Below are 17,441 nucleotides of genomic sequence, written 5' to 3' on the forward strand. Positions count from 1 at the left end.
TCACCACCATCACCACCTCCACCATCATCATCATCCTCGTCGTCATCATCATCAACATCAACATCATCTTTTACTAAAGTGAGAGATAGGGCCAAGTCCATTGAACTGTGTACCTTTAATTCTGACAAGCTTTCCCTTCCTCTCACTTTCTCCAGCACTTTTCTGAGCTTCTGGTATAATAAGTTTTAGAATTTGATTACAGCACCATCTACTGGGTACTAGACTTCCCATTTTTCTAGGCCTTTCCTATATGTTGACGTTTGCTTCTTCTTTCTGTTTTTTCCTCCGCTCTCTCCTGCTTTTTCCCCCATGAAAGTAACAATTGTTAGAAAAGGTTCCATCAATTAATTCCTAAAAGTGAAGCTGTTCTAAAATGAGGAAAAGCTTACATCCCTTGCCAATAAATACTCACAAAGACAATGGCCGATGCTTACTGCGATGCATTTCATATAATTATTTCCCACGATCAATAATCTCATCAGTAGGCTCAGTGATGGGGACATCACGGTAATGAATGGCTGGGTCCAGCGGCCATCAGAAGTGCTGTCCTTATCCCTGTCACCTCTGAGCTGCCCAAGGGCATGACGGGAATCAGGGCTCTGCCTGGCCAAAGGATTAATCACAGTTACCCCCAACTCATATTCGTGTAATTTGCCTTCCTAATGCAGCCTGCCCTGAATTGATCAGCATGGATTTCTTGCTGCACAATAGGCCACTCTTGTGGTGTAGAGAAGAGTGAGAAGGACTCTGTGTACATGGCAGGGGAGGGACAAATTGGATTAGTCACGCTCAGGAAGTAACAAAAACTGAATCACACCAGACCACTGCTGAAGCATGTTTCTGGAAGCCAGGCTAGAACTTCTGGGGACTTTGGGAAGGGAAGGAGAGATGGCTGCATGCACTCACAGTGTTCTTTAGGGGCCAGGCAGAGACGTGGGCCTCCCCGTCTCAGTCAGGGCCACAGGAGGAGCAAGGAGCAAGGACAGCAGGAAAAGGGACTTTCTTGTTGTGATCTTTTAATTCCCAGTTCCTAAAGGGCACCTACTGTGCTTTTCCAGAGACCTTTAAAAGAAAAGTCCCAGGATTTGGAACTCTGAGGTGCTGCCTACTATGGAATATGTAGGGATGGAGGCCATGGCTTCACAGTTGTAACTGAGTGGCTCAAATCAAATGCAAACCGCAGGATCCTTCCTTTTGCCATAGCAAAGGCTACTTAACCTCTCCATTTCTTTCACTCTAGATGTAGTTGTGGTGGGTAGTAGGGAAAAGTCTCCATCCATGGAGTATTTCCTACTCTTAGACAATGGTTCCCAAGTTTGGCCCTGGCTGGTCCATTTGGGGACTGGATCTTACTGCTCTCCACATACTCTGAACCTTTTCTCACCTCAGTGCCTTTGCATAGGCTGGTCCCTCTGCCTGGAATGCCTTTCTCTCCATTCTTTCCCTGTAAAACTCAGCTCAATTGGCAGCTTTGAGGTGAGACCTTTATTGTCTCCCAGCAATTAGTCTGAATCCTGTTGTATCTGGTTCGTCCCTGGGGTGTAGGATGTGCCACCTTCCCTTTTAGTTACTTGTCTGGTGCCTTCCTTCCTATTGAGCCAAGAGACAGGAGACCCCACCTCTTCTACCGTGGTGTCTGTACTAGTTTGTTCTAGCATTGCTACAAAGAAATACCTGAGACTGGGTAATTTATAAAGAAAAGAGGTTTAATTGGCTCACGATTCTGCAGGCTGTACAGAAAATGTTATTCTAACATCTGCTTGGCTTCTGGGGAGGCCTCAGGAAACTTACATTCATGGTGGAAGAGGAAGCGGGAGCCAGCACTTTACATGGCTGGAAGAGGAGGAAGAGAGAGAGGGAGGAGGTGCCACACTTAACCAAATCTGAAGAGAACTCACTCACTATACCGTGCCAAGTGGGGATGGGGCTAAACCATTCACGAAAACTCAACCCTCATGATCCAGTCACCTCCCACCAGGTCTCCAACACTGGGGATTATAATTTGACATGTGATTTGGGTGGGGCCACAGATCTAAACCACATCAGTGTCTCTGTATCCTTGTAGCCTAGCACACAGTGCTCTCAATCTCAGTTTGTTCATTTGTTAGCTCACTTGTACTGAGTGTACTGAGCACCAGCTTGGTTCTTAATGCTGGGGACATGGTGATAAACAAAGTGGTCTGCTTCTGTCCCTGTGCAGCATGTAATCTCGTGGAGGAGGCAGACGTTAGTTGAATAGCCCCATAGGTCTGTTCAACAGGAGGATGAGGGCCTCAGAGACATTCAGCAAGCACAATAGGAACTGACCTGGTATATCAGGGGAAGCTTCCTGAAGCAGGTGACTTTTGACCTGAAATCCACAGGGTGGGGCAGAGGGACAGAATGAAGGTGGGTGAGACAGTGGGTAGGGAAAGTGTGTCAGCAAAGGGAAGGTCTTGCAGGAAGGGTCTGATCATGAAGATGTTTGGCAGGTATGGGTTGAGTTGCATCTCCCTAAAAACTGCTCAGTCCTGGTACCCGTGAATGCAACCTCATTTGGAAATAGGGTCTTTGCAGATGTTATCAAGTGAAGATGAGGTCATATTGAAGTAGGTTGGGCCCTAAATCCTATATGACTTGTGTCCTTATAAGAAGAGTGGAGGGAGACACACAGGGAGGAGAATGCCATGTGAGGACACAGACACACGAGGGAGGTCGCCTTGTGACAGTGGAGGCAGAGAGGGAAGTGCTGCAGCCGGAAGCCCAGAAACCCCAAGGGCTACCAGCCACCCCTGGAAGCCACGAGAGGCAAGAAAATGTCCTCCCCTTCAGCCTGCAGAGGGAGTGGGGCAAAATCCACACCTTAATTTTGGACTTCTGGCCTCTAGACGGGGAGAGAATAAATTTCTGCTGTTTTAAGCCACTAGGTTTGTGGAGATTTGTTATGGCAGTTCTAGGGAATATAGAAAAGGTAGGTTTGGGGAAATGAGAGTGTGGCACAGCATGGCTGGTCTGAGGAGCGGGGAGGAGAGAGGAGAATGAGATGAGGCTGGCGGTGTGGGCAGCAGCCAGCATCATGGCGGCGTGTTGGTTGTATTCAGGATGTGCTTTTCATCCTAAGAGCAGTGCATTTTAGGAACACACCCTTCTCTGCTGGGGTATGGGGTGCCCTGGAGGCCAGGACTGAGAGCAGTGTGGATGGATCCGGGTGGCTGGTGATGTCCTAAACTAGGTGGCAATGGAAGGAAGCTGAGGGATGGGAGAGATAAATGGTAAATGGTTGAATTTGGAATAAATAAGAGAATGAGTGGGACCATGCCACCTACAGAGGAAGAATGAAGACCGACTTTCAGGAGAAACTCCCTGCATTCTGGAGCAGAGGAGTGACCTTGGGACTGAAGAAGGGTTGTTACCTCTCTTCTATAACAAGGATGATTTAAGTATCATCATTATGGGTCCTGCCCTAAAGGTCCCCACAGCAACGTCATGCTATCTCATGAAAGCTGCCAAGAGGCTGCTGCTGTCCCCAGGCTACAGATGGGACAGCCTTAGAGAGGTTCAGTAACTTCCCTCATGTCCCCAGGGATGGCAAAGTGCCAGCACTGGAAACCAGTTCTCCATGCTTCCTCAATGCCTGTCCAACTTTCTTCTCACCGCGCGACTATCAGACACCTCCTGTGTGTGCTCCCTGACTCCATCAGCACACACCAGCCAGGCCAGAGCCTACTGAAATGGTTCTTAATCTTTTTTCTCTTTTAAATGTTATTTTATTCTGTCACGTTATCTGCATCTTGCTTCTTTGTGGGGGTGGAACAAGGGGAGAGTTAAAAGAATGCAACAGATACACAACTAAAAGAAACAGAGGGAACAGAGGGCCAGATCAGATAGCACTGCCTGCTGACAACACCTCTTGGAGTCAGCCGGTGGCACCAGCACCTTCAGAACATGAAGTGTTTCTACAGAGGAGGAAACTGGTCTCCTGGGTGGAACTTAATAGAGACTTCAGGTTTAAGATGATGGTGACATGGAAGTGTAGATCTGGTGCCTGGTGCTCAGTTAAAGATGAAACAGGACAGAAGCTTGGAGCATCTAGTATCAGTCTTGGGCTGTCTCACAAAAGATCTTCCCCTTATGATGAACAGGAGGATTCTGTAGCCTTCGGGGATAGCCTGGAGGGACAGGAGGAGGCAGTGACCAGACCCATATTCCAATCTGGCTCTGCTGCACCCTTGCTGTGTCTTTGGCTTCTCTGGGCCTCAGTTTTTTCATCTGTAAAATGAGGGACCGGACGAAATGACCTTATGTTCTACTCAAAAATGCAACAATCATAATCTTATTCTTAACATATCATTAAGACATAAAATTAGAGTTTATGTATTCCCTGCCAGTTTGAGTTATCTTGAATCCACAGCATCAGAGCTCACCACTGCCCTCTTGGTTCTGGCTTTGGCCTTAGCTCTCAAATGAAATGCAATTCTTGGATTCAAATGCTATCAGTAGGTCAAGTTTTTTGTTTGTTTGTTTTTTTCTAGTGTGTTTGTCAAAGGGAAAGGGAAGGAGCTGCTGCTGTTGGTGATGTTCCTATATCACGTCATGTCCTGTGCAGGCCCAGGGTCGCTGACCACCCTTCTGGTCCTTGTTTTCCTTTATTTCTGTTGTGCTATACCACCAGCCCACTGAGGGTATTTCTGTTGCTCCATCCCACCAATCCCACTAAATGACAAAAGCTAACAAAGTGCATTTTGTGGAGGTGGGTGTATCCTCTAGAAAATTCTAGTAGTGTAATGGCCAAGGGAATTTGTTGCCAAATTTCCTTCTAAAGGGGTTGATTTTGCTACTTAACGAACAACCCTAAAACTCAGTGGCTTAAAAGAAAAATCATTTATTCTCCTGGGCCTTCAGGTTGGCTGGAGATCTGATCATGGCTGGGCTCATTTGTGTGTCTGGGAATCTGCCAGGGATCAGACCATCTAGGCTGGGCTCAGCAGGGTTGGTTCATCTCTCCTCCATGTGCCTCTCATCCTCCCGGGGGCACTGGGCTAACTTGGGTATGTTCTTATGGTCATGGCAGAGGCCCAAATGGGAAAGCCCAACTGCATAAGCACTTTACAAATGTTTGGCTACATCATATCCACTCACTCTGTCAGCCACAGCAAGTCACATGGTCACTCCAAAGGCAAGGACAGGGAGGTATCCTCTGCCTCTTTAGTGGGGGAAACTGCAAAGTCATGTGGCAAAGGGTGTGGACACAGGGAGGAACTAAGAAGCAGGACCCTTAATGCACTTTGTATTTCTACAAATCACATGTGCATACTGATACTATCTCTCTTTCATATTTGTACTTTCCTTCTCCCAGTGACAACTGTGCTTCTCATCTACATCAATCTAGTTGCTCATCCTCAAGGCACCCAAAATAGTGTCAGAATTACTATCCCAAGAGCACTACCACCAACAAACTCACTAAGTTAAAGTGCAAGATTTTTTTGTAGCTATTCTTATCCTTTGAATACATCCCACTAAGTGTGTAGAGTCAGAGCACTGAGTTCAAAAATTACTTGAACTAATTCTTTTTTCTGAATGGTTTTAAGTTTGATATGCATATAGAATCATTTGTTTCTGTTTGTATTAGATTTTAGGGTTTGCTTTTGTTTATCCTTTTTTACTTAGTATTTTTTAAATATGTAAAACATGCCATGGTTCAAAAGACAAAACCAGGTAAAAAGGAATACTCAGAGAAATCTCATCCCTAAACCTCCTCTCTCCATGCCATTCCTACTTACTCCCTATAGGTAGACATTTTTATTAGATTTTGGTTTATCATTCTGTGTGTCTTTTTATGAATGAGCACGTGTGTGGGTATAATATGTATATATGTGTATACATATGTATGTTTATTAACTCTATTGAGTGGATATGCATTAGTGTATTCAAACACTCCCAGGGGTGCACATTTGGTGGAGGTCAGTGTATCGTTAGGAAAAATTCTAGTAGCACAATGGCTGGGTGAAGGGAATTTGTTGCCAAATTTCCCTCTAAAGGCATTGTGCTATTTTGTAGTTGTGCAATCAGCATATGAGAGTTAACACAAGCCCTGTCTTCATGAGGATATTGAGGGAGAAGAAATGAAAGTTTGGGTAATTGTCCAGTGACTTGAGCTTTTGTGACAGGGAACTTCCAGTTTCCCAAATTAGTAATTGTGCGGCACAGGTGTGATTGGTTAGAATTTTCTCTGTGATCACCTCAGAACATCCGTTTTGCCAAAAGCGTTATTCCCTTTTTCTGTTCATTTTCTAAGGCTGCTTTAACAGATGATCACAAACTTGGTGGCTTTAAACAACAGAAATTTATTTTCTCACAGTTCTGGGGGCCAGATATCTGAGATCAATATTGATATGGTTTGGCTCTGTGCCCCACCCAAATCTCATCTTGTAGCTCCCATAATCCCCACATGCTGTGGGAGGGACTCAGTGGGAGATGGTTGAATCAATGGGGTGAGTCTTTCCCATGTTGTTCTCGTAATGGTGAGTCTGTCGCATGAAATCTGATGGTTTTAAATGGGAGTCTCCCTGCACAAGCTCTCTTTGCCTACTGCCATTCATGTAAAACATGACTTGCTCCTCCTTGCCTTGTGCCGTGATTGTGAGGCCTCCCCAGCCACATGGAATTGTAAGTCCATTAAACTGCTTTCCTGTATAAATGACCCAGTCTCAGGTATGTCTTTATCAGCCACGTGAAAATGGACTAATACAGTGAATTGGTACCAGTAGAGTGGGGTGCTGCTGAAAAGGTACCTGAAAATGTGGAAGTGACTTTGGAACTGGGTAACAGGCAGAGGTTGGAACAGTTTGGAGGGCTCAGAAGAAGATAGGAAAATGTGGGAAAGTTTGGAACTCCCTAGAGACTTATTGAATGGCTTTGACCAAAAGGCTGATAGCAATATGGACAATGAAACCCAGGCTAAGGTGGTCTTAGATGGAGATGAGGAACTTGTTGGGAATTGGAGCAAAGGTGACTCTTGTTATGTTTTAGCAAAGAGACTGGCAGCATTTTGCCCCTGCCCTAGAGATTTGTGGAACTTTGAACTTGAGAGAGATAATTTAGGGTATCTGGCAGAAGAGATTTCTAAGCAGCAAAGCATTCAAGAAGTGACTTGGGCATTGTTAAAGGCATTCAGTTTTATAAGGGAAGCAGAGCATAAAAATTTGGAAAATTTGCTGACAACGTGATAGAAAAGAAAATCCCATTTTCTGAGGAGAAATTCAAGCTTGCTGCAGAAATTTGCATAAGTAACAAAGAGTGGAATGTTAATCCCCAAGAGAATGGGGAAAACGTCTCCAGGGCATGTCAGAGACCTTTGTGGCAGCCCCTCCCATCACAGGCCCAGAGGTTTAGGAGGAAAAAATGGTTTCGGGGGCCTGGCCCAGGGTCCCTCTGCTGTGTGCAGTCTAGGGACTTGCTGCCCTGTATCCCAGCCACTCCAGCCATGACTAAAAGGGGCCAAGGTATAGCTTAGGCTGTTGGTTCAGAGGCTGAAAGCACCAAGCCTTGGCAGCTTCCACATGATGTTGAGCCTGTAGGTTCACAGGCATCAAGAACTGAAGTTTGGGAATCTTCGCCTAGATTTCAGAGGATGTATGGAAATGCGTGGATGCCCAGGCAAAAGTTTGCTGCAGGGGCGGGGCCCTCATGGAGAACCTCGGCTAGGGCAATGTGGAAGGGAAATGTGAGGTTGGAGGCGCCACACAGAGTCCCCACTGGGGCACCACCTAGTGGAGCTATGAGAAGAGGGTCATCGCCATCCTTCAGACCTCAGAATGGTAGATCCACTGACAGTTTGCACCATGTGCCTGGAAAAGCCGCAGGCATTCAATGCCATAAAAGCAGTGAGGAGGGGGCCTATACCCTGCAAAGCCACAGGGGTGGAGCTTCCCAAGACCATGAGAACTCACCTCTTGCATCAGTGTGACCTGTATGTTAGACATGTTGTCAAAGGAGATCATTTTGGAGCTTTAAGATTTGACTGCCCCACTGGATTTTGGACTTGCTTGGGGCCTGTAACTCCTTTGTTTTGGCCAATTTCTCCCATTTGGAACAGCTGTATTTACCCATGACTGTACTCCCATTGTATCTAGGAAGTAACTAACTTGCTTTTGATTTTACAGGCTGATAGGCAGAAGAGACTTGCCTTGTCTCAGATGAGACTTTGGATTGTGGACTTTTGAGTTAATGCTGAGATGAGTTAAAACTTTAGGGGACTACTGGGAAGGCATAATTGGTTTTGAAATGTGAAGACATGAGATTGGGGGGTGGGCAGGGGCGGAAAGATTTGGTTTGGCTCTGTGTCCCCTCCTACATCTCATCTTGTAGCTCCCATAATTCCCACAGATTGTGGAAGGGACTCGGTAGGAGATGGTTGAATCATGGGGGCAGGTCGTTCCCCTGCTGTTGTCATGATAGTGAGTGAGTCTGATGAGATCTCATGGTTTTTAAAACGGGGGTCTCCTCTCTGCACAAACTCTCTTTGCCTGCTGCCATCCATATAAGATGTGACTTGCTCCTCCTTGCCTTGCGCCATGATTGTGAGGCCTCCCCAGCCATGTGGAACTGTAAGTCCATTAAACCTCTTTCCTGAATAAATTACCCAGTCTCAGGTATGCCTTTATTAGCAGTGTGAAAATGGACTAATACATATATCACTGGGATGGAATCAAGGTACCTGCAGAGCTGTGCTTTCTCTGGAGGTTCCAAGCAAGAAGCCATTCCTTACCTCCTCCAGCTGGGGTGGCTGCTGGTAGTCCTTGGCTTGTGGCCATGTCGCCCCAGGCTCTGCCTCTGTGGTCACACCTCCTTCTCCTCTGTGTCTGTGTATAAAATCTTCCTCTGCCCACTCAGATGAGGATGCATGTGCTTGAGTTTAAGAACCATCCAAATAATCCAAGATAATGTCTGTCTCAAGATCCTTAATTTAGTCACATCATATCTGTAAGGGTTCATCCTTTTTAATGCCATATAAGGTAACAGTCTCAAGTTTCAAGGATGAGGATGTAGATATATTTCGGTGGGGGCATTATTAGCCTAACACAATCACTTTTAATTTCTAAAGTGCTTCTATGCACATTTTCTCATGTCATTCTCAAAATTTTCATGAGAAGGATAAATCCTGTCTCACTGTACCGACTCCACAGGTGGGGGACAGTGACTTAGAGAGCTGAGGGCAGGTCTAGAAGAACTTCTGGGGCCAGTTTGTTCCCAAGAGGATGACTCCAGAGAGAATCGCCCCATTTCTGAAACCAGCAGGGTCCCAGATGTTGGCCTGGACCCTGCCACTAAATAGCTTTGTGCTAACTGATATCTACTAACTATATGGGGAGGATGAAAAAGCATGTTCTTTGTAGTCAGACAAAGCTGCATTTGGCTGTACTCAGTGAACTTGGGGGTTACTCACTTTCCTTGAGCCTTAATTTCCTCATCTGTAAAATGGGAATCATAGGAGAGGTGGGATAACATTTGCCAAACATGAATCCACCCTTAGACTTGAGATGCAAAGAAACGTTTTCTTTCTTTATGTTTCCACATGAAATCCCACCTGGTTTCAACTTGACCACTTGGCAAGAATCCCCCAGCAGTCACCCAGGGCCACTCTTCTCTTCCCGGGGACTTTGTTGAGATTCAGGGGGTAAGCAACTCAAGAATGGGCAGGTGAGGACTTGGGAGGTGAGGCCTCAGGCAGGTGAGGCCAGGGCCATTCACTCACCACCAGTAACTCCTGGCCCAGGTTCTCCCAGCCCACTGGAAGGTTTCTCAGAGGTTGTGATCTTGAGCAAGGCCACAAGGGGCTCCTGGCACTGTCTCCACAGGGGTCCTCCCAGGTAGGTGAGGTCCCAGTGCCCACCACTCACAGGACCCTCAAAAGTGCATCCTGTTCCAGTCCAGGTAGGCCCCCCATTCCCAACCTATCTTTGAAACCGAGAGCCTGACCCTCCCCTGCCCTCAGGGATGACCTAGAGAAATACCCTCAGGTTATTCAAAAACAGGTTCTGTTTAGGGAGGTCTCTTGGAGGTCCTGACAAGTTCTCTTCTTTCCAGAGATTAAAACCCCCAAAACCAGTGTCTGTACCCCCCGAACCCCACAGGGAGTGAGGAAATCTCAGACAGGAAGAGTCTGGTCCCGCTGGGGGTGAGGTGGGTGTAAGGAAGAAAATTCCTTTTATTCCCTAGAGCATATAACAAAGAAAAAAAAGAACAAGAAACAATTCACTTTCCAGTGCACACCCTGGGACGCAGCAGATGTGGGCTGCAGGTGACTTCCCTGTCACGGCACCCCACCCCCTGCATTTTCCCTGGCCACCGTCCACCCAGAACCCGGAAGAGCATGAAGGCCCACAGCCAGTCAGTGACAGTAATGGTGATGGGGGAAGGGGCTGCCTCTGTAGTTCATCCCCTGGCTGGGACTTCGTAGAAGGGAAGGTGGTGGCATTGGAAGGCGGATCCACTAGGGAACAGTGGGCTCAGCTATGGGAGACAAAATGGAAGGACTGAGTGGCCCGGGACCCAGGCCTTTGGGCCAGTGGGTCAGGGAGCCCTCTCTTAGGCTTTGTTGGGAGAAGACAACGGTTAAGTGCTGGCCCCTGGAAAGGGAGGCCCCTGGGAGAATGGGAGCTCTCTGGGAAGGGGGTGTCAGAAAGTAAACCTGAGAACAGCTAGGGCTGGAGGGTATGTTTTCATCTTCTAGGAAGTTGCAGAGAATGTTGGTCAAGCTGCAAGGGTGGGTGAGTTCTTAGAGGAGTGTTTGCAACTGTGGGAAGAGTCTGCCTTTGGGAAGCTGGCGGCGCCTGCACAATCTCTTTAGTGCAACTCAGCCTCACTCACAGGCTCGCTGAGAGGAGCGTGTGGCTCTACGCCTCTGGTTGTTCTGGAACAGTCTGAGTTTGGGGAAGAGGGTTAGAGTTAATTTTTCAGCAGAGGCAAGTGCTGTCCACACTCTCTCTAGTTTTCTATCCAGACCATGTGGAAGAGAATAAATGTGGGGCCGTTGGGGAGTCTCCGTGGTTCTTTTCGGGTCCCAAGCCCTGATTGCTTCTCACGCTATCGCTGTGGCCCCAGCAGTACTGGTAAGGAGCCAGGGTTCGGGGGGAGGTGCTTGATCTGTCACGCAGGGAGGAAGGAACAGCTGAGATGCAAGCCAGGTATGAGTGCTCCCCAGGGGTCCCCCCATATCTTAGCCAGCACGTGGTGGCCAGATGTACCCAAGACAGTTGTCTGGCAGCACCACGGGACTGGATATCCACTTAAACCTGAGGAGCCTGTACTTGTCTTGCCACCTGGGTAGGGTGTGGTATTCTGCGATGTTATCCATGCTTCTTTCTCTGGCATTTCCTCCTCTCCTTCTTCCATCTCCTAATATAGGCAGCAGAAGAGCAAAAATACAAATAATCTGCTTTTGACTTCCAGCAGCTTAGGTCTTAGCACAGGAAAATATTTGAAAGAATGCTAATCAATCAAAGCCAGTTCTTATTGCCCTGTGGCTAGATAACTTTTGGAGGGGATTGAAGGAAGAAGTGAGAGAAGAAGAGAGAGCTTTGGTGCTTGTGGGAAGGGAAGGAGAAGCAGACCCCTCTCTGGATCTGGGGACTGAGAGCAGAGGAGACACGCACCTTCAATTCCCCGGGGGAAGGCCTGGGAACTTGTGAAATCTCAGTACTGCCCTTGACTCATTACGGTGCCAGAGCTATAGGGCAGAAAGAGCCAGGCGTGGGTGTCTCAGTGCAGGGAAGTTGAGAGTCCCCAGAGAGGTACAGAAGCAGCCAGATGGCTCCTCAGTGTCGAAGAGGGGTTGGAGACAGTAGGAGTGGTGGTGGGGTGGAGAGGGAGAGAGACCATTTGGTTAAGCTGGGAGGCAGGAGCGAGGTAGGAGTCTCCATGGATCATCAGGACTGGCTCATGAACTGAGACCAGCAGGGAATGAGGACATGTTTGTGGCCATGCAGTGAGATGACAACAAGGACCAGACCCCACTGCCTGACATCTTAGCCACATGTAAGCCCCAAGTACAGCCCCAGGGCTGGCTGACGGCACTGAGTTAGTTGAAAATCAGTTTTAGAGAAAGGGGGCCTCAATAGAAATTCAGTTCACTTTCTTTAAGCAGAAGTTACATTTCTTGCTTTTCTGGTTTCCTAATGACTAGATTTTTCTAGCCCAATTTTTCCAGCAGAGAATTAATTCACCTTTGAAGCCACCTGCTTCTGGTCACTTAATTGTAGAGGAACAGACAGAGATCACACACACTCATACACACTGACACACACCCATTACTGTAGAGGAACAGAGTCACACACACTCATACACACTCACACACACCCCAGTTATTGTAGAGGAACAGCGATCACACACACTCATACACACTCACACACCCCCATTATTGCAGGGGAACAGAGATCACACACACTCACATACACACCCCCATTATTGTAGAGGAACAGAGATCTCTCTCTCTCTCACACACACATTATTGTAGAAGAGCAGAGATCACACACACTCATATACACTCACACACACCCCCATTATTATAGAGGAACAGAGATCACACACCCTCACACACACACCCCCATTATTGCAGAGGAACAGAAATCACACACATACACTCACACATACACCGCCATTATTGCAGAGGAACAAAGATCACACACACTCAGACACACATACACACCCCCATTATTGTAGAGGAACAGACAGAGATCACACTCACACACACACACCCATTATTGTAGAGGAAAAGCAATCACACACACTCATACATACTCACAAACCGTCATTGCGAGGAACAGAGATCACACACACTCATACACACTCACACATACAGACACCCATTATTGTAGAGGAACAAAAATCACACACACTCATACACACACGCGCGCATTATGGCAGAGCAACAGAGATCACACACGCTTATACACACTCACACACACGCTCCCATTGTTTCTGCAGAAAGAGTTGTGCAGACTTGCTTTCAGTATTTCAAAAACTGTGAACAATGCTATCATTTGACAATAAAAGCACAAAAAGAGAGACATTTAAAAATTATTTCCCCCTCTGCAATTACTACCCCAGGCCTTTCCATGGGCTTAGAGATGAGGGGAGCAGAGAATGATGCCCACCTCCACCCCCTCTTCTCATCCAGTGTGGCTCTGAAATATCTCTTAATAAGAAGAAAGGTAAAATATTACAGAATGTATTTGTTTATTTGACAAATGTTTGGTAAGAACATAGCAGACATTTACTGTGCATTTACTGTGGCCGTGCAACCCTTTACAAAAAGTTGGCTTCCTGTAATCCTCCTGACAAGCCCTCAGGGTCATGGCTGTGATGTTTGGCCTGTTTCAGTCCTGTGCCAAGGGCTAAGGATTCTAGAAAGAGCAACACCCAACCTGCACCCTGCAGAAGCTCATAGTTCAAGCAGCAGAGGTCAGTTCATCTCCCCACCCCTGCCAGAACGTGTGGGCTATGCAGACAGAGAAAGGAGCATCCAACTCTGACAGGCAGGAAGGCTTCCTGGAAAAGGTGATGCCTGAATTGGGACTTAAAGGATAATCAAGAGTTTGTTGGGGGAAGGGCAGTTGGCAATATGATCATGTCAATTTTACCAAATGCACCAAGGCCCTCTAGCCATACAAATTCTCCAACATGCCATAGATTGGCTACCCGCAGTCTCTGTTCCCTTGTCCCTGTGTGGGGTGCTCTCTGCCATCACCTGATTAATGAGCTCCCCCTCATCCTTCAAGTCTCAGCTGAGTGGCTGCTTGGCTGTGCTGTTTCCTGGACAGAATGAATCACATCCTCTCATACTTTCCCTGCCTCATCTAGGGAACGAGGTTGGATGAATGAATGATTGAATGAATGAATGCACAATTATCTAACCTCCCCACCCCCAAAAAATGAGGAGGAATTGGAATGATGTTGTTCTGCAGGGTCCCCTTAGATCATTATATTAATCCAAGTGTTTTTAATTACTTGAGGAAAAGAGTACTTTGTGTTGCAAGTAATGCAGAAGGCCAAATTACACAAAACAAACAAACAAAGCAATGCTGGGGCTCATTGTGAAAAAAAGAAATCACTGGCTGGGAGTGAGGAGATCCACATTCTAGTTCACGTAACTCCCTTCTTCAAACTTGGTGAACCTGTGACACATGCATGACACAGAGAATGAAAGATACAAGACACAGCGTGGTGCTGCAGGCTGGACTGCAGGCTCAGGTGTGAGCTCCAGGACAGCTCCCCACGTGGAGAGGGCTGAGTCCTAGTGAGGCCCAGCTGCTGCACCCATCCATGCCAATGGCAACTTCCACTTGCGTGCCATGCTGGAGACTCAGGTTGGCATCCCCAGCCCCCAAAGATGCTACTGTCTCCAGCTGGATGTCTCCCAGGCTCTTCAGAGTCACATTGTCCCAAACACCCATGGCTGCTTTCTCCAGCCCCCTTCAAGCCTATGCCTCCTCCCTGTCTCTGTTACTCCCACAGTCATGCACTCAGGTGTGCCACCTGACATCTGGTCTTCATAGTCTCCTCCCCCTCCTCTGGGCACTGAGGAGGTTCTTGGAGGTGGGGGATGCCCCATGATATGGTTTGGCTGTGTCCCCACCCAAATCTCATCTTGAATTCCCACATGTTGTGGGAGGGACCCAGTGGGAGTTGGTTGAATCATGGGGGCAGGTCTTTCCCATGCTATTCTCTTGATAGGGAATAAGTCTCAGGAGATCTGATGGTTTTATAGGGGGGAGTTTCCCTGCACAAGCTCTCTCTCTGCCTGCTGCCATCCATGTAAGATGTGACTTGCTCCTCCTTGCCTTCCACCATGATTGTGAGGCCTCCTCAGCCACATGGAACTGTGAGTCCAGTAAACCGCTTTTTCTTCCCAGTCTTGGGTATGTCTTTATCAGCAGCATGAAGATGAACTAATACACCTCACTCCAAGGGAAGAAGGAACCCCCTTCTCCCTGCAGTCCCTGGAGCCTCAGCCTGGCCAGAGAAGGGTGAGGAGAAAGCTTTGAGTTGGGCATGAGATTGGAGTTTTAAACTAGACACAATTTTAATAATGAAAATAACCTAAAAGTTTTAGAATCTGCCCAAGAGACCCTTCCAGGATATGCTGAGCCCCCAGGAAGGGACAGCTGGTGCTGCACCATTAGAGTGGCATTCAGGGAAGTAAAATGACTTGATATGCTCAGGCCACTCAGTGGAGGCTGGGTGTCCCGCTATTGCTGGTGGCTGAGAACTGCTGTCCTGCCTGGGTTGGCATGGATGTTCTGGCTCCTGTCCACCTCTGGGACCACACAGACCTCCTACTGGGCCTCCTGATGGGGAAAACCAGGGCCATGGCCGAGACAATCAGGCTCTGATGGTCAAACTGAATGGCCGTGGACAGTCCACAGTGAGATGGCAGGTGTCTGCCTGGCAGGTGTCCAGGTGAAGGAGCAGTGACCAGGTCCACCTGCGTTTGGGTTGGGCTTCTGGATGTGTTGTCCACATATGCAGGTGGAACACGGGACTGTTATGTGGCTTCCCTGTCAGACACCTGAGCTGGCTGCCTGCATTTATCTGGCTCGACACCAGGTACTTCTCGACACCAGGTACTTCCCCCAAACACAAAGCTAGGCTGTTAATGACAGCATAAAGATGGCACAGGATGTGCATAATCCAACTGAGGCTATTACAAGAAAGAAAATTTGGTGAAAGATGCCCAATGCATTGGGAAAGATGAAATGCCTCTCCATACATATGAGTTTTATCCAGCTAGAAATAGACTGTTTAAATAACTTTCTTAATTAAATAAAGAGGATATTTTAAAGTTAGATCTGGAAAACCCTCATACCTCCAGCGCATGGTTTCAATGAAATATCCCTTAACATGAAAATATAGACAGTTAGTTTTTTCTTCCAAAGTGAAATGCTGAGAGCCTTCCATTCCTGGTTTATTATGCTTTCTGTATCTCTGCTCATTTTTCACCAGTATTGCATTAAGTATTGATATTGATTTCTTGTAAATGGAACTGAAATAGATGGCCCACAGTTTTTGTTATTGTTCGGTGGCACTTGTATGTAATTTATTATGGCTGTAATGGAGGCTGCCCCTCGCTGCCACGGCTTAAATTAAATGTGCCACACTCTGGCCTCTGCTCGTCACCTGCATCTCTCATTTGATAGCAAAAATTATTATGTATAAAGTTTCTCTTTCCTTCTCACCCCTTCCATAAGAAACAATAACTATGCCCTTTGTATTGTTTTGAAAGTTTGTGTTGATGACATCCATCATTAGTGAAAAATATGAAAGTAGGAAGGGAGAGGACAATTTCCTCCTGGCAGCTGGGTTCTGTTTGGTTTCTGGGATGCCTGGCAGACAGGAGACCTGGAGTCCTGGCCTGGTTTTACTTCAACTCAATGGAGTGACCTTGGGCTAGTCCTCTTCTCCTTCAGACTGTGGTTTTGTGAAGATGCATCCATGGCTCACGTATGTGCAGGGCTCCAATGACAGCCCCTGCAGTCCAGGGCCAGGGAGCTAAGGTGCCCTTTGTCTGTGTGTTTTCCCTGTAGGGAGTGGCCCGGGATAAGCTGGTGAGATGGCAGGGTGGCACCTGAGTGGGCTTGGGCACCAGGCTGGCATGGCTGAGGACATCTCCTGAAGGCAAAATTGCCTGGGGACGAGCAGCTTTGAATGTCCCATCCAAGGTGCAGTGCAGGTCCACAGAGAGGAGGCACATCTTGAAGCCAGAGAGTGGCCCCCTCCACAACAGGAAAGGAAAGAGCAAAGCAAGGACAAGGGGAAAGTGTCCTGGCAAAAAAACAAAAACAAAAACAAAAACAAGACAAAAAAACACCCAACCCAAAACTGGAAATTCTCTTTCTCTTTCAGTTGAACCTCTTGGCAGGGCCAGTCCCGAAAAGCCACACCGAATAATCTTGGGGAATAGCTGTGCGACCATCCTTTCCCAGCATGCTCAGGATTCTGCAAATGTCCTCTGCCTTCTCTAAGGCCCCCATCTCCCTTTCAGGGTTCTGTAGCGTGTGTTCAACTTCTGGCCTGTGTCTTTCACTGTGTCGGGGTATTTTTAGGGGGATAGAATAGGGTGAGAAGCACCAGGAACCATCATGACTCGGGGGAATAGGCAGGCCCAGTATTAACGTGGCATGTGTGTGTGTGTGTGTGTGTGTGTGTGTGTGTGTATTTGTGTGAATGTGTGCATGTGTGTTTGCGTTTGTGCATAGCACCTCAAGTGTAGGCATCTTTATTCCCAAGACAGCCCTTGCCAAAGACAGGGTCAAGTCACATGCTCTTAGACCTGATAATTCTGCTTATGTGATTTTCACTTCAAATGATTTCCTGTTAGGCATAAAGGTTTCTACTAAAGAAAATTTTAAGGTCCTCACACAAGCCACTTCTGCTCCTCCACTTCTTAAAGAACCAAGTTAGAT

Source organism: Gorilla gorilla, chromosome 8, assembly GCF_029281585.2.
Source record: "Gorilla gorilla gorilla isolate KB3781 chromosome 8, NHGRI_mGorGor1-v2.1_pri, whole genome shotgun sequence".
Lineage (NCBI taxonomy): Eukaryota > Metazoa > Chordata > Mammalia > Primates > Hominidae > Gorilla > Gorilla gorilla.